Genomic DNA, 16,440 nt, shown 5'->3' with positions numbered 1-16,440 from the left:
CTGATTTTTGAGAATACTGCCCAGAGGACACCTCCAGATCAGTTGGCTCTGGTGGCAAGTGGGGCTTATCCTTGTGAGGCTTACACTTGTGGTCCCACAGGATTGTATACATTTGCATACTTTAAAAGCTGCTGCTGAGGTTGTCACTTCCAATCAGCCTGCATCTGCATGCTGACCGAGATCCCCCCCTCAGGGATACTGACAGGTCTTGACACACCCTCAACTACTGGGAGCTTTTAAAAATAAAATAGGCTGTATGGACAATCACAAAAGTTTGACAGACAACCAAGAGCTAGGGCTGGATTGAAAAATAAGGTTCATCTGCTACAGGAGGCCACCTTCAAGACTCAGATAGGTGGCTGTTTTATCCAACACAGAGAGTCAAGCAAAAGGAAGAAAGAGAGGAATATGTTCTAAATGATAGAACAAGATAAAATCTCAGGTAGGTAAACACACACACACACAACAACTTAATGAAATGGAAATAAGTAATTTTCCAGATGCTGGAAAAACACAAGTAAATAAAACCTTGAACTTCAATGATTTAAAAAGAAAAGTAATATAAAATACTTGGTCTGTTTCTCACAACAAACAGGCTGCCCAAATCATACCTACTACAGGATGTTGTTATGATCTTCAGAGACAAAGATTTGGTAGTAATAAAAATACCAACAATAACAACAATATTTGTTGAGGGCATCCTGCAGGTCAGACATTATGCCAATTGCTTCCAGATCTTGTCCTAAGGATGAACATGTTTCTTGATCTGCTATTGACATGTGTCACCAGAAGTGAAATAAATCTCTGCAATGTTCTTTGGAACTCACAAGAAACATTTTCCCATTAGGGTAACTTGTTAAAGAAAAATCATGCTTGATTGTTCCGTTTTCCCACCCAACAGAGTTGAAGGGATTTAGTCTAGACAGAAAGAAGAGCTTCCTAATGCTAAAAAATACTAAAAAAACAAAACACATGTATCATTTAAGTCACACAGATTTGGCCTCCAATCAAAAAAGAGAAGGGAAAAATATATATATTAATACAGAAAGCATTTAATTCCTTCTATGTAAATGTAAATGGTATAAATGGTATATTTTGAACATAACAAGAATTGTTGAATCATGTGGCTAAAGTCACTATGTAAGAAAGCTAAGAATACATTCAAAGCAACAATAGTATGCTTTCTCTCAATAAACAAAAATTAAGGGCTTTCACATGAAAGTAATCACTAAAAAAAAAAAATACCACTTTTTCTAGTCCTTAGTAACTGTTAAATGTCACATTTACATTATTACCCCTTCCTCTTTTTCGGATTCTAAAAGTAGGACTCATTCATTATAGAAAGCCTGGGAAATTAAGAAGATTAAGAAAATGAAAAGAGAAATCATCCCTTATCACACTATCCAGAATTAATGACCTTAATATTTTTTGGCAAATTCCATTCCAGCTTTTTCTTAGACAAACTTTATATTTTTACACAGTTAAGAACTATATGTATACTTCTTTAAACTTGCTCTTCTCACTTAAACTTATAAGTACTTCCCCATGTCATTAAAAATTCTTCATAAATATTAATAGTTACAAAATACTATATTTCTAACTGAGTCTCTATTTTTGAATATCTAGTCTACTTCCAATGTTTTCCTATCATAAAAAAGCACTGAAAATGTAATATTAATGACATCACAACACAGCTTTAAAAAAATGTAAAGTAGTTCCTATGCCATGAATAAGCAAGCAGAAGTGGTATTCTTCCCCTATGCTTGCATTCCCCAATTTGGGTCATAAAGCAATTGAAAGAAGGATAGACCAGAAAAATCTCCCTAGATACTATATATTGATTAACAGGGTAGAAGACCTCAGCAGCAACATGAAAGTTGTCCAGTACTTCTTTTTGCCTATCTCACTATCAGCTACCATTTCCCATCACTCCCAAGAAAATTCAAAATCTACTGGCCAGAGAGGTCTGTTGAATACCCAGAAATGTCTCTGTACACTAGAACCCCCAAACAACTTCCCAGAAGTCCCAACATAGCTCTAGAATATGCCCTTGCCCAGGACTACTGGGTTGCACAACTCCAAAGATACCATTTGTATTATTTTCTGTCTAAAGTTCTCCCCTTGAGTTTTTTAGCGTTGCCCCAGACTATTTCTTCACATTTATATAAGAGCAAAATGAAAAACAGAAGGACAGAAGCATTCTCTGGCTTTTTAAAAAGTCTTTTTGTCGATCTCACCCCAGTGCTAATGTTGCTTTGGTTTTAGTGGCCAAGGCTCCACTTGTTCAATTATTTTGGACATACTTTCCACACAGAAAGGCTCTTTCAAAGGCTCCCAGAGATATGAGGATACAGAGCCTATATATGACAAAAACGGAACGAGGACCACAGAGAAACCCCCTGCCACCACCACCAGGCTGGCAAGCACCAAGTAATAAGAAACAGGAGTCTGCTGTTGGTTGAGGGTCAGAAGCACAAAAGAAACCTACTCTGTGGCACAGGAGCACAAGAAAAGTTTGAAGTTGAAGATGGAGCATAGACATTGAAAAACCCCTCCATTAATTCAACCACCACTCTATGCACAAGGTAATATTAGAGGAATTTGAAGCCAGTGATACACTGAAGGTAACTACAGCAACAATAAAAAACAAATACAGTTCTACATTTGACAAGACTGACTCAACACTACCACCCTCTTGCCCCACTAATGGCCTAGGAGAAGAAGGGACATGTCCTTTTCTAGGCATAAAGATTATTTACCTCAGTCTCTACTATCCTACACATTAGAATAAGACACTCAATCAAAAATTAGAAGATACATAAAGAGTCAAGGAAAAACAACTCATTTTCAAAAGACAAAGCAACCAACAAAAAAGAATGAAAGATAAACTAGATGTTATAACTAGCAGAGAGAAATTTTAAAATAACTGATTAGCTGACTTACAGAGAAAATGGTGGAGTAAGAGGACCTGGGCTCACAGATACAACTAGATAACATCCACATCAGTGTAAGTAACCCAGAAAATGACTCAAAGGCAGAACAGACTCTCCACAGCTAAAGGCAGAGAAGAGGCCACATTGAAGAGGGTAGGAAGGACAGAGACTCAGTCTGGAAATAAAAGGACCTGTAGGACTGTCTGTGGGAAAGAGGGACGTGCAAGTGTGGAGAGGGGAGAGCATATCCTCACACCAAGCACCCCAGGCACAGGGAACCCACAAGAAAACCAAAGGGGCATAATTTCTCTAGTTCTTACAATCCACAGGGCTTAACACTGGAACTTTGAATGTCAGAAGACTAGCAAGGAAGGCAATAGGAAACTGAGCCCCTGCCCTTAAAGAGACAGCTAAACCAACAGCCCTATGGAGATAAAGCACAGAAGCAGCAATTTAAGGAAGGCCTACAGTATACAAGAGGGAGATTTGTTTACTAATCCCAGAGCATGTAATGGAAGAGCAGAGTTTGTAGGAAAACTTCTCCAGGAACAAAGGAGCTGATGGTCGCCATTTCCCTCCGCTGCCCTCCAGCTTAGATACATATACACTTACCAGAACCAGCATCATGCCAACACTCCCTACATAATTTGCCAGCAAGCTGCCCTACCCCCAGGTTCTCCCATGGACACGCCTGCTCCAGCCAGGCCTCAGCCCCAGGTTAAGCAAACCTTGCTAAAACTGTGAGCTCCCTCCCTGCCCCCACAAATTCTCCAGCAGATCTGTCCCCTCCAATACATCCATGGCTGGAGTCCATCCAAAGCAGTGCCACAAGCCTGGAAGGGTATGAGCAGTCCCCAAGTAGGGATGAGCACCATTCCAAAATGACTCAGACCCAGGGAAGAGATGAAGAAAATCACACGCATCAGTCCAGCTGCAGCCCCTGTAGTGGGCTGGGGGCAGATATCTGGTCTGACTTCAGGCCCCACCTACCAAAGAAACCCTCGCAGGGAAAAACACAGGGAAAGCACCCAGTGCTACTGAATCTCTAACAACCTCCTAGTCTGATTCAACTCAAGCCAAAGGCAGCCCCAAACTGGCCACTAACAATACAGGCACCAAATGCTGTCCATAACAGGCAAAGAGAGCCATTGCAGATGACTAGACTGGCAAACACAGCTCAACCACAACAGTAGGGAATATGCAAAACACACAGATGACACCCACGAAGTGCCAGGTTCTAGTGAACAGAGGACACTGCATGGCAGGGCACTACAGGACCTCTTCTTTCAAGAGCACTACTTTCAAGAGCAAAAGACATACCTGACTTTCCTAATACAAAGAAACAGATGCAGAGAGTTAGACAAAATGAGGCAACAGAGGAATATGTCTCAAACAAAAATGCAGGACAAATTCTCAGCAAGAGAGCTAAATGAAACAGAGGTAAGAAATAAGTCTGATGGAGAATTTAAAGTAATGGTCATAAACACACTCACTGGACTTTAGAAAAGAGTGGAGGACCTCAGTGAGACCCTTAACCAAGAGATAAAAAAAAAAAACATAAAAAAGAACCAGTCAGAGATGAAGAACTCAATAACTAAAATTAAAAATATACTAGATGGAATAAGCAGTGCACTACAAGAAGCAAAAAACAGATCAGCAACCGGGAGGACAGAGTAATATAAAGCAATCAAGCTGAGCAGGAGAGAGAGAAAATAATAATAAAACTAAAGGAACTCAGCAACACCATCAAGCATAATAACATTCACATTATAGGGATCCCAGCAGAAGAAAAGAGAGGAAAGGGGGCAGAAAATTTATTTGAAGAAATCATAGCTAGAAACTTCCCAAATCTGGGGAAGGAAACAGAAATCCAGATGGCACAGAGAGTCCCCAACAAAATCAACCCAAGGAGGTCCACACCAAGACACACAGTAATTAAGACAGCAAAAAGTAGTGATAGTTTTAAAAGCAGCAAGAGAAAAGAAAACAGTTATATACAAGGGAAACCCCATAAAATTATCAGCTGATTTCCCACCAGAAATGTGGCAGGCCAGAAGGGAGTGGCATAATATACTCAAAGTGCCAGGGGGGAAACCTTACAAACAAGAATATTTTACCAGCAAGGCTATCATTCAGAATAGAAGGAGAAATAAAGAGTTTCCCAGATAAAAGTTAAAGAATTCATCACCCCTAAACCAGCCTTACATGAAATGCTAAAGGGGATTCTTTGAATGGAGAGAAAAGACCATAACAGTAAGAAAAGTAGGAATCACAAAAGCAGTAAAATTAAGTATACCTATAAAAATCATTCAAGGTATTTACAAAATAAAAGGATGTAAAGTATGATACCATTTACCTAAGACATGGAGGGGAGGAAAAGAGTAAAGAATGGGTTCAAACTTCATTGACCATCAACTTAATATAAACTGCTCTATGCATGAAATGTTATATATAAACTTAATGGTAACCACAAATCAAAAACCAATAATAGATATGCAAAAATTAAAGAGAAAGGAACCCAAGTATATCACTAAAGACAGCCAACAAACCATTATAGAAGAGAAAAAGAGAAGAAAGGAACATAGAACTACAAAAACACCAAAAAACAAGTAACAAAATGTCAATAAGTACATCCCTACCAGTAAGTACTTTGAATGTAAATAGACTAAACATTCCAATCAAAAGACATAAGGTGACAGAATGGAGAAAAAAGCAAGACCCATCTATATGCTGCCTACAAGAAACTCATTTCAGACCTAAAGACACATGCAGACTGAAAGTGAAGGGAATGAAAAACCATTTATCATCCAAAAGGAAATGAAAGAAAGCTAGGATAGCAATACTTAGATCAGACAAAATATACTTTAAAACAAAGACCAGGGGGCGCCTTGGTGACTTAGATGGTTAAGCATCTGCCTTCAGCTCAGGTCATGATCCCAGGGTCCTGGGATCAAGCTCTGCGTCGGGCTCCCTGCTCGGTGGGAAGCCTGCTTCTCCCTCTTCCTCTGCTCTTCCCCCTGCTTGTGCTCTCTCACTCTCTCTGTCAAATAAATAAATAAAATCTTTAAAAATAAATAAATAAATAAAACAAAGACAAAAAAAAAAAAAACAAGAAAACAAATAGCAAGAGACAAAGAACAGTATATGGTCATAAAGGGAACAATCCAACAAGAAGATATAACAGTTGTAAATATTTATGCACCCAACATGGAAGCACCCAAATACATAAAGCAGCTAATAACAAACATAAAGAAAGTAATCTAACAAACATAAAGAAAGTAAATATTTATGCACCCAACATGGAAGCACCCAAATACATAAAGCAGCTAATAACAAACATAAAGAAAGTAATCTATAAAGAAAGTAATCTAACAAACATAAAGAAAGTAATCTATGCACCCAACATGGAAGCACCCAAATACATAAAGCAGCTAATAACAAACATAAAGAAAGTAATGACTTTAACACTCCACCTACATCAACAGATAGATCACCCAAACAGAAAACCAACAAAGAAACAGTGACTTTGAATGACACATTGAACCAGATAGATTTAACAAATACATTTAGAACATTCCATCCTAAAACAGCAGAATATTCATTATTTTCAAATGCACATGTAACATTCTCCAGAATAGATCATGTATCAGGTCACAAAACAAGTCTCAACAAATTCAAAAGATGGAAGTCATACCATGAATCTATTCTGACACCAATGATATGAAACTAGAAATCAACTACAAAAAAAAATCTGAAAAGAATACAATATACATGGAGGTTAAAAAACATGCTACTAAACAATGAATGGGTCAACCAAAAAATCAAAGAGGAAGTAAAAAAATACAGAGACAAATTAAAATGAAAACACAACAGTCCAAAGTCTTTGGGATGCAGCAAAAGCTGTTCCAAGAGGGAAGTTTATAGCAACACAGGCCTACTTCAAGAAGCAAGAAAAATCTCAAACAACATTACCTTATACCTAATGGAGCTAAAAAAGGAACAAACAAACTCCCAAATCAGTAGAAGTAAGGAAATAACAATTGAGCAGAAATAAACAAAATAGAAACTCAAAAAACAATAGAATAGACCAATGAAACCCGGAACTGGTTCTTTGAAAAGATCAACAAAATTGATAAACCTTTAGCCAGAATCACTAAGAGAGAGAGAGGAGAGAGAGAGAAGACTCAAATAAACAACATCAGAAGTGAAAGAGGAGAAATAACAACTGACACCACAGAAATACAAAGGATTATAAGAGAATATCATGAAAAATTATATGCCAACAAACTGGACAACCTGGAAGAAATGTATAAATTCCTACAAACAAATAACCTCCCAAAACTAAATGAGAAAGAAATAGAAAAATTTGAACAAATAATTACCAGCAACGAAACTGAATCCGGAATCAAAGAACTCCCAACAAATAAAAGTCCAGGACCAGACGGCTTTACAGGGGAATAGGTGAATTCTACCAAACTTTAACTAAGAATTAGTACCTATTCTTCTCAAACTCTTACAAGAAACAGAAGAGGAAGGAAAACTTCCAGATTCACTCTGTGAGGCCAAAATTACCCTGTAAAACTGAGACTTTTCCTCTAAGATCAGGAATAAGACAAGGAATCCATTCTCAACACTTTTATTCAGTATAACACTGGAAGTCTTAGCCACAGCAATCAGACAACTAATAGAAATAAAAGGCATCCAAATTGGTAAGGAAGAAGTAAAACTTTCACTATTTGAAGAATGCATGATACTATATAGAGAAAACCCAAAAGACTCCACCAAAAAACCACAATCGTTAAATGAATTCAGCCACAGGATACGAAATCAATATACAGAAATCTGTTGCATTTCTATACACTAATAATTAAGTACTAGAAAAAGAAAACTGCACCAAAAATAATGAAATACTTAGGAAAAAACTTAACCAAGAAGCTGAAAAACCCATACTTTGGAAACTATAAAACACTGATGAAAGAAACTGAATAACAAATAAAAATATATTCCATGGCAAAAATTGACAAGGCAGGAAACAACAAATGTTGGAGAGGATGTGGAGAAGGGGATCCCTCTTACACTGTTGGTGGGAATGCAAGTTGGTACAGCCACTCTGGAAAACAGTGTAAAGGTCCCTTAAAAAGTTAAAAATTGAGCTACCCTATGATCCAGCAATTGCACTACTGGGTATTTACCCCAAAGATACAGATGTAGTGAAGAGAAGGGCCATATGCACCCCAGTGTTCATAGCAGCATTGTCCACAATAGCTAAACTGTGAAAGGAGCCGAGATGCCCTTCAACAGATGACTGGATTAAGATGTGGTCCATATATACAATGGAATATTACTCAGCCATCAGAAAGAATGATTACACAACATTTGCAGCAATATGGACGGGACTGGAGGAGGTTATGCTAAGTGAAATAAGTCAAGCAAAGAAAGGCAATTATCATATGGTTTCACTCATTTATGAAACATAAGAAATAGGAAGATCAGTAGGAGAAGGAAGGGAAGAGTGAAGGGGGGTAAACAGAAGGGGGAATGAACCATGAGAGACTGTGGACTCTGGGAAACAAACTAAGGGCTTCAGAGGGGAGGGGGGTGGGGGATTGGGATAGGCCGGTGATGGGTATTAAGGAGGGCACATATTGCATAGTGCACTGGGTGTTATATGCAAATAATGAATCATGGAACATTGCATTAAAAACTGGGGATGTACTGTACGGTGACTAATATAACAAAATAAAAATTATTAAGCCATTAAAAAAAATAGAAGGAAATCAAACCCAAAATAAATGCACTCCCCCCCAAAAAAATATTCCATACTCATGAATTGGAAGAAGAAATACTGTTAAAATATCCACTTCTACTGAAAACAATCTACAGATTTAATGTAATTCCTATCAAAATACCAACAGCTAGAACAAACAATCCTAAAATTTATTTAGAACCAAGAAAGACTCCAAATAGCCAAAATGATCTTGAAAAAGAACAACAAAACTGGAGGTATCACAGGTTTCACAGGTTTCAAGATATACTACAAAGCTGTGCTAACCAAAACAGTATGGTACTAGCACAAAAATAGACACAAATATTAACAGAACAGAATTGAGAGCCCAGAAATTAACCCACAAGTACAGGGCCAATTAATCATCAACAAAGGAGACAAGAATATGCAATGGGAAAAAGACCGTCTCTTCAGCAGTGCTGGGAAAACTGGACAGCTACATGCAAAAGAATGAAACTGGACCACTTTGTTACACCATACACAAAAATAAACTCAAAATGAATTAAAGACTTAAATTTGAGATGAGAAACCATAAAAATCCTAGAAGAGAGAGCACAAGCAGTAATTCTCTGACATCAACCATAGCAATGGTTTTCTAGATGTCTCCTGAGGCAAGAGAAATAAAAGCAAAATAAACTATTGGGACTAAATCAAAATAAAAACTTCTGCATGGCAAAGGAAACAATCAACAAAACTAAAAGACAGCTTACTGAATGGGAAAAATGATAAAGGGCTAGCATCCAAAATATCTAAAGATCTTACACCACTGAATATCAAAAAAAACAAAGAGCCCAATTAAAAAATGGGCAGAAGACATGAACATTTTTCCAAAGAAGACATAAAGATGGCCAACCGATACATGAAAAGATGCTCAGTATCACTCATCATCAGAGAAATGCAAATCAAAATTACAATGAGATATCACCTCTCACCTGTCAGAATGGCTAAAATCAAAAACACAAAAAACAGCAGGTGTTGGTGAGGATGTGGAAAAAAAGGAATCCTCATGCTCTGTTGGTCAGAATGCAAACTGGTGCAGCCACTGTGGAAAACAGAAAAGAGATTCCTCAAAAAGTTTAAAATAGAACTACCCTATGATCTGCAACCACACTACTGGGTATTTATGCAAAGAATACGAAAACACGAATTCGAAGGAATGTATGCACCCCTATATTTAGAGCAGCATTATTTACAACAGCCAAACTCAAAAGCAGCCCAACTGTCCACTGAAAGATGAATGGATAAAGAAGATGTGGTATATATATATACAATGGAATATTAATCATCTGTAAGAAAGAATGAAATCTGGCCACTTGCAACAACATGGATAGGCCTAGAGAGTACAGTGCTAAGTGAAATAAGTCAGAGAAAGACAAATTCTGTAAGATTTCACTCATATGTGTAATTTAAGAAACAAAACGAATAAACAAAGAAAAAAAAGACAAAAACAGATTCTTAACTACAGAGAACAAACCGATGGTTACAAAAGGGGAGGTGGGGGGGATGGGTGAATAGGTAAAGGGGATTAAGAGTACATTCATCATGATGAGCACTGAGTAAGTACAGAATTGTTCAATCACTATATTATATACCTGAAACTAATATAACACTGTATGTATGTTTACTGGAATTAAAATAAAATTTAAAAAATTATTTTAATAAAATGACAGACTAAAAAAATAAAGTAGACAGATAAAATAACTGATTAATATCTTAAAAATTCTAGTGGAAAAGGTGAACAGCATGCAAAACCAGATGGAACATTTCAGCAGAGCAATAAATACTACAGGGAAAAAAATGAAAGTTCTATGACTTTTTAAAAATCCTACAACAAGCTGATCAAGAGACTCAACAAGCCAACAGGAAAAAATAAGTGAGAAAAAGAATCAATGAACTTGAAAACAGGTCAGTAGAAATTATGCAAATTGAAACACAAAGAGAAAAACAAGTGAAGAAAAGCAAAAACTAAACAGAGCCATTAGAACTATGGGTATAACATAGGCATAAGGTAGAAAAAATATTTGAAGAGATAAAAGCTGAGAATTTCCCTACAAAATAATGATATACATAGGTCACAGGTCCAAGAAGCTCAGAGGACCCCCAAACAGATAACAGAGTAAAGGACAAGAGGGAGAAAAACAAAACCCAAAATACTCAAGTAGCTGAAAACTAAGAGATAATCTTGAAGACAATCAAAGAAAAAAGAAACATTACATAGATAAGAAAGATAATAATAACAGTAGGCTTTTCATGCGAAACCAAATAAATCAGAAGACAGTAGAATGATACTTTCAAGATGCTGCAGAAAAAAAACAAAACAAAAATACAAACTATTAACCCAGAATTTATGCCCAGTGAAAACATATTTCAAAAATGAAAGAGAAGACTTTTCAAACAAATAAAAACTGAGATAATTTGTTATTAACAGACTTATACTACAAAAAAAAAAAAAAAGTTAGGGGAAGCTCTACAGGTAGAAGGAAGATGACACTTAGATCAAAACTTGGAATATGAACCAGGCAGAGCCCCAGGAATGGTAAAATATAGATTTTCCTAGCTTTGGGTGAATGAAATTCTTTTTAATATAAAAAACTCAATCTCGTAGACTCTGTGGTGCCCTACCCAGACCCACCTTATTGGGCTGGTGCACTCTTCTCCCAGTTGCCTGTGAGGAAAGGAGGGTGGGGAGGGCTGCTATCAACTCACAGCTGCATTCTGCCCCTGAGAATTGCCCTTGGCCAGTGCCAGCCACTTGGACATGGAATGTGTGAGAGGCAATGTCCTGTCCCTAAATGGGGGGGGGGGGGCTGTAGCCAATGACAGATATGGGGTAACATAAAGACCGGCCACCTAACCTCAATGCAGAGTAACTCTGGAGTACTACTCATTTTTTGTAGTTCCCTGAATCCACATCTTTGCCTTACATTTTTCCCGGTCCTAGCCTGCTTCCCTTTCTTACAGATTCTACCTGAGAGCTCTTCCTCAAGATTCCTGTTCTCAATCTCTTCTTTTGAGGACCTTGATAAAGACACTCAACATTTCACCACAAACGATGACCTAAGCCACAGGTTTTTCTACATGCTGTTTATAAGGAATTCCTTCTATTCCTTGTTTCCTATAGAGTTTATATCAAGAATGGATGCTATTTTTTGTAAATTATTTTCCCACATTTATTTATATGATCATGTGATTTTTCTCCTTTATTTGGTTAACGTAGTAACTTTTGTAGAGTAACTTAGAATACTTTGAATAAATGGAATTTGATCATAATTTTTAAAAGAATTTCTTATATGCAAACAATGAAGCATGGAACACTACATCAAAAACTAATAAAGTACTGTATGGTAACTAACATAACATAATAAAAAATAAATGCATTGAAAACAAAACAAAAATAAAGAAAGAAAAGAATTTCTTAATCTATTAACTTAAAACTTTCCAAACTGTAAAAAACAAGATTTTCTTTTTTTCTTTTTTACAAGAGTTCTACAAAGATTAAAGGGAGAAAAACTCATTGAGACTAAGCAGGGAGGAGCAGGAGAAAACCCAAATACATTTAAACCTTCCAAAGCTTCTAATGGCTACAGGAATATTAGCACATTTCTTATTCAATGAGTCTACACCAGGTCTGCAGAAAGAACACTCCTGCCTGCAGGCAAGGGTGGAATGAGAGGGTCTGCAGGTACCCATCAATCTTCTGGCTTCTAAAACCAGCTTTTGCTTGAAGAGCCAATAAAACTCTGTGCTTCAGCCTATAGGCAGAGCCTTTCTGAGAATCAAGACACATGGCTCATCATGAGAGTAGGGAATATAAAAAGAATCCACAAACTGGCATCGAGCCTTTCACAGAATAGATTTTCAATAAATATTGACAGATTCACAGATTTTTATTACTTATGTGTCATAGAACACCTTCCTCATCTTTACTTTGTTCCTTTAAAAGTTGGAGGAACTTGAACCCAATTGCTAGTCATTTCATCACTAAAGACATATATTTATTAATGAGAAAATAAATAGCCATCAACATTCTAACTAGAAAATACATGAGTCTTCATGTATGGAATGAAGATACCAAATATACAAGTTCTGGAATGATGAGGTTACCTTAGTCCAAATAACTCATTCAGCCCCTCTTGTGACCCTTATTTCTGAGATGGCTTGAAGGGCTGGTCACATACTCTTTAGCTGCAAGGCTAAAAGATTTCCAAGTTTGTTAACCACAAATGTTTTGCCATTCTCTGCTAAACTCTACATTCCTCCAAGGCTGTGAATGTGTCTTTTCTTTTGTTCTGTCTTTCCTGGCAAAGTACTAAGGACATAAGAGATCTGGTCAATTATTACTGAATTGGATAAGACTGGCCCATGTGGTTCAACACTGGACCTTGACTTCACTAACACCAGTCTTTAACCAGGTGTGCTGCTGAAGAAAGTATCCATGATGGCAATGAAGACAGAAACATTCTGCCAAAATAGAAATCCTAAAAAAAAAAAAAAACAACAACAACAAAAAAAAACAAAACACCTCTGAAATAATCCCCTTTCTTTAAATTTTCCTATTGTTCTTCCATTTATTTATGAGGTCAAGGGCTTACTGGACACCTTTAACCTAAAGATCTGGGCTGCTAAGAGTACTTCTGAAATAGTCAGTTGTGAAATAAACACTCCTGATCATCTGATAGTTGCTGACTTGTGACTTGGTTTTTCAGGGAACTCTCCTACAGCTCAGTTTAACTATTTCACCAAAGAAGAGGTTGTGATATTGGTCAGCTCAATACACTATCATTAATCAACAATGGCCTTTCCTTTACTGGCCCAGACCCAGGGTCTGTTCCTCCCCATCCTTTATAAGCATATTTCCCTGAATAATGAGATATAGTTAGTATTGACTTTAAAACTACTCCATGATCTTAAAATTGCTCCAATCTGGGAGGCAATGATCCTTGGAAAATAGCCACTATTCCTTACATTCTTGGTTTTTACTTTTTACCAGCACTCTGACCCTAAATATTTTGGCTTAAATGGCCTTATATCAAGTTGCGCCAACTAATCAGAATTTTGGAGCTAGAAGGAACCTGAATGATGGACTAGTCAACTCCACTGTACTGAAATTGAGCTCCAGAATAAATGCCTTAGCTTGTATCTATAGACAGATTCAAGAGGAAACATCAAGTCTGGACTCTTTCTAATGAATATACTCTGTTACTCTATTGGCATAAACCACATCTGAGAAAACGAGCTCATGAGTTCATGCCCAACAACATGAAAATGTTCCCAATTCTCTAGAAACAATGTGATAATTTAAGCAAGCAAGACCTCACTCTAGGTTCCCCCCAAAATGAAGGAGCAGAGCTGCCGTGAACATTGACGCCTCCTGGAGAATTTCCTGCTATATCCCAAGAAAGGAGAGGGTCGATACCTCATTTTGACAGAGATTTTTTCACATTCCTGATCCACATATCCTCCCATTTCTACATTTATTGGGGTTCACTGGAATAGATCTCAAACACCTTACCAAGCAGTATTTAGAAATCTTTCTGTACTATTTTTCCTGCGCATGCCAGCCTCGTACCCTCTCCTCTAAGGAAGGCTCCACAAAGGTAGTAGAGACAGGCTACCTCTAGAGTCTAGGAAGGGAGCCTGCTAAAACTGCCCTCCTTCCAGTAAGAAATTGTTTTTTCTGACCTCTATGTGAATAGAACTTGAAAACTTGAACTTTGGGCTGTAATTTGATACCTGAAATTCCTTTCGTTCCACAATTAAAGATAAGGCGTTCAGGGTAAACATAGCAGAACTAAGCATTCTCTGGACTCACTGATGCTCATAAAGGGATAAATGACTGACATGGGTCAATTCCTGGAGCTAATTTTGGAAAAAGAGGAGGAAAAGGAGAGATCAAGGGCACTGAAGGGAGAATGAACACAGGAAAAAGAAAGTCTGGAGGCATTAAAGAGAAAGTCTGTCCAGTTCACCATCCGCCCTGAACAATGCTATGTTTAACTGCTTCCAGATCTGCTACTCACTTTTTTCTTAAATCAACTTCAACCACAAAGGCAACTATAATTGGTTTTCAAATGAATAAGGATATCTTTGGGTGGCATCTATCTAGATGAAGATGAATGGGCAACAGGTTCTTATACATAGGAATACTAGAAAGAGATTTTAAAACACGTAATATACTTTGTATACCTAATTGTATTACCTAATCAGGATGATATTTTATATTAGCATGGTTCTTTCAACTAAGAAGCTATAAGTGGAAAAGGAATCATAGATTAATAGAAAACAGAAAATTCAGCTCCCCGTGCATCCACTAGAATGTTGTCTGTATTAGAAGTCACAAAAAATGAAAGATAAACACTCATGTTAAAAAATTTTCCATATTGATATGATCACTTCCATAAATGGAACACTGGAAGCAGTGATGATGTTGAGAAAGTGGTAGAATGCAGCCTCTTTTTATTTTCCAGGGGGGAAAAAGGCAGAGAAAGAGAAGGAAAAAAAAAATAGTGGATAGTTCTCCCATTTATACACTACCTGGGTTAATATGTAATTGACAGGCTAATGACTGCGTAATAATGGCCTCTACTGTTTACCATCTAGATGGTGCCCAGCCATCTTACTACCCTGCCCACCAATAGGTGTGGGTTTGTACGGAATGTAGTAAGTGATGATAGGGTCTGTGAGCCATGTGTAACCTAGCTAGAGAAGACATTCAGGAGGAAGTGCACATGGAGACCTGGTGATGTTACCAATGGTGGGGTGTGTGTCTCTCTGCACTTGGTAAATAAGTCTCACTGCTGAGTTGTGACAGAACAGAGCTAGGCTGGGCGCAGCCAAAGCCCTCCATTTGAGGAAGACGAAAGGAAAACTGTCAGGATCCAGAGAAAGATCTAATTTCCGTCCTCTTGAAGCTGTTTAAAAAAAAAAAAAAAAAAACCAGCCTCCAAGTTGTTAAAAAAAAAAAAAAGCAGAGCATTCCCTTGGCTGTTACTTGCACTGACCTGGGATGTGCTGGGAAGTACTCACCTTCTATGTTTGTTTCATGTTACATATTTGCAGTGATGTGAAAAACCATTACTCCTCACTCTTTGCTGATCTACTTTCTAAGCTCCTGCCTCTTGTCCTTCACCATGTGAAACAAGCAAACAGACCAAGACTTTTAGTCATAAACTACAGAAAGGATTCCCATGGAAAGTTACCATGAACCCAATTACTATGGTGCTAATCTCGTCTCATCTTGCCTCTTGCAAGGACCAGGATGGCTGGACGTACAAAAACAAGGGCTGTATAATTTATTCTCCCGTGGCCTTGTTCTGGTCTGGGTTACAAGTGTTCTCCTTGATTACCTTTCTTTTTTTTTTTCTTTTATTATGTTACATTAGTCACCATACAGCACATCATTAATTTTTGATGTAGTGTTCCATGATTCATTGTTTGCATATAACACCCAGTGCTCACTGCAATACATGCCCTCCTTAACACCCATCACCGGGGTGATTACCTTAACTTTCATGGATTTCCTCACTTTCCAGTAAATCAAGTTCAGATTCCGGACACCTGGGGAGGTTCTTCTGGGGGCCGGTAGTAATACTTTGCCTACCTTCCCTTCCACTCCAACTTATAGTGCTTTATTGTGTTGCTCCATCCTTTCTTCTGCCCACGTAGATATCTCCCTCTACCCACTCCCTCTCCCTTTAAATCCTGCCCCTCTGCAGCAAACCC

The sequence above is a fragment of the Ursus americanus genome, chromosome 5, assembly GCF_024610735.1.
Source record: "Ursus americanus isolate L20-20 chromosome 5, mUrsAme1.1.p, whole genome shotgun sequence".
Classification (NCBI taxonomy): domain Eukaryota; kingdom Metazoa; phylum Chordata; class Mammalia; order Carnivora; family Ursidae; genus Ursus; species Ursus americanus.
This window is presented reverse-complemented; position numbering follows the sequence as displayed.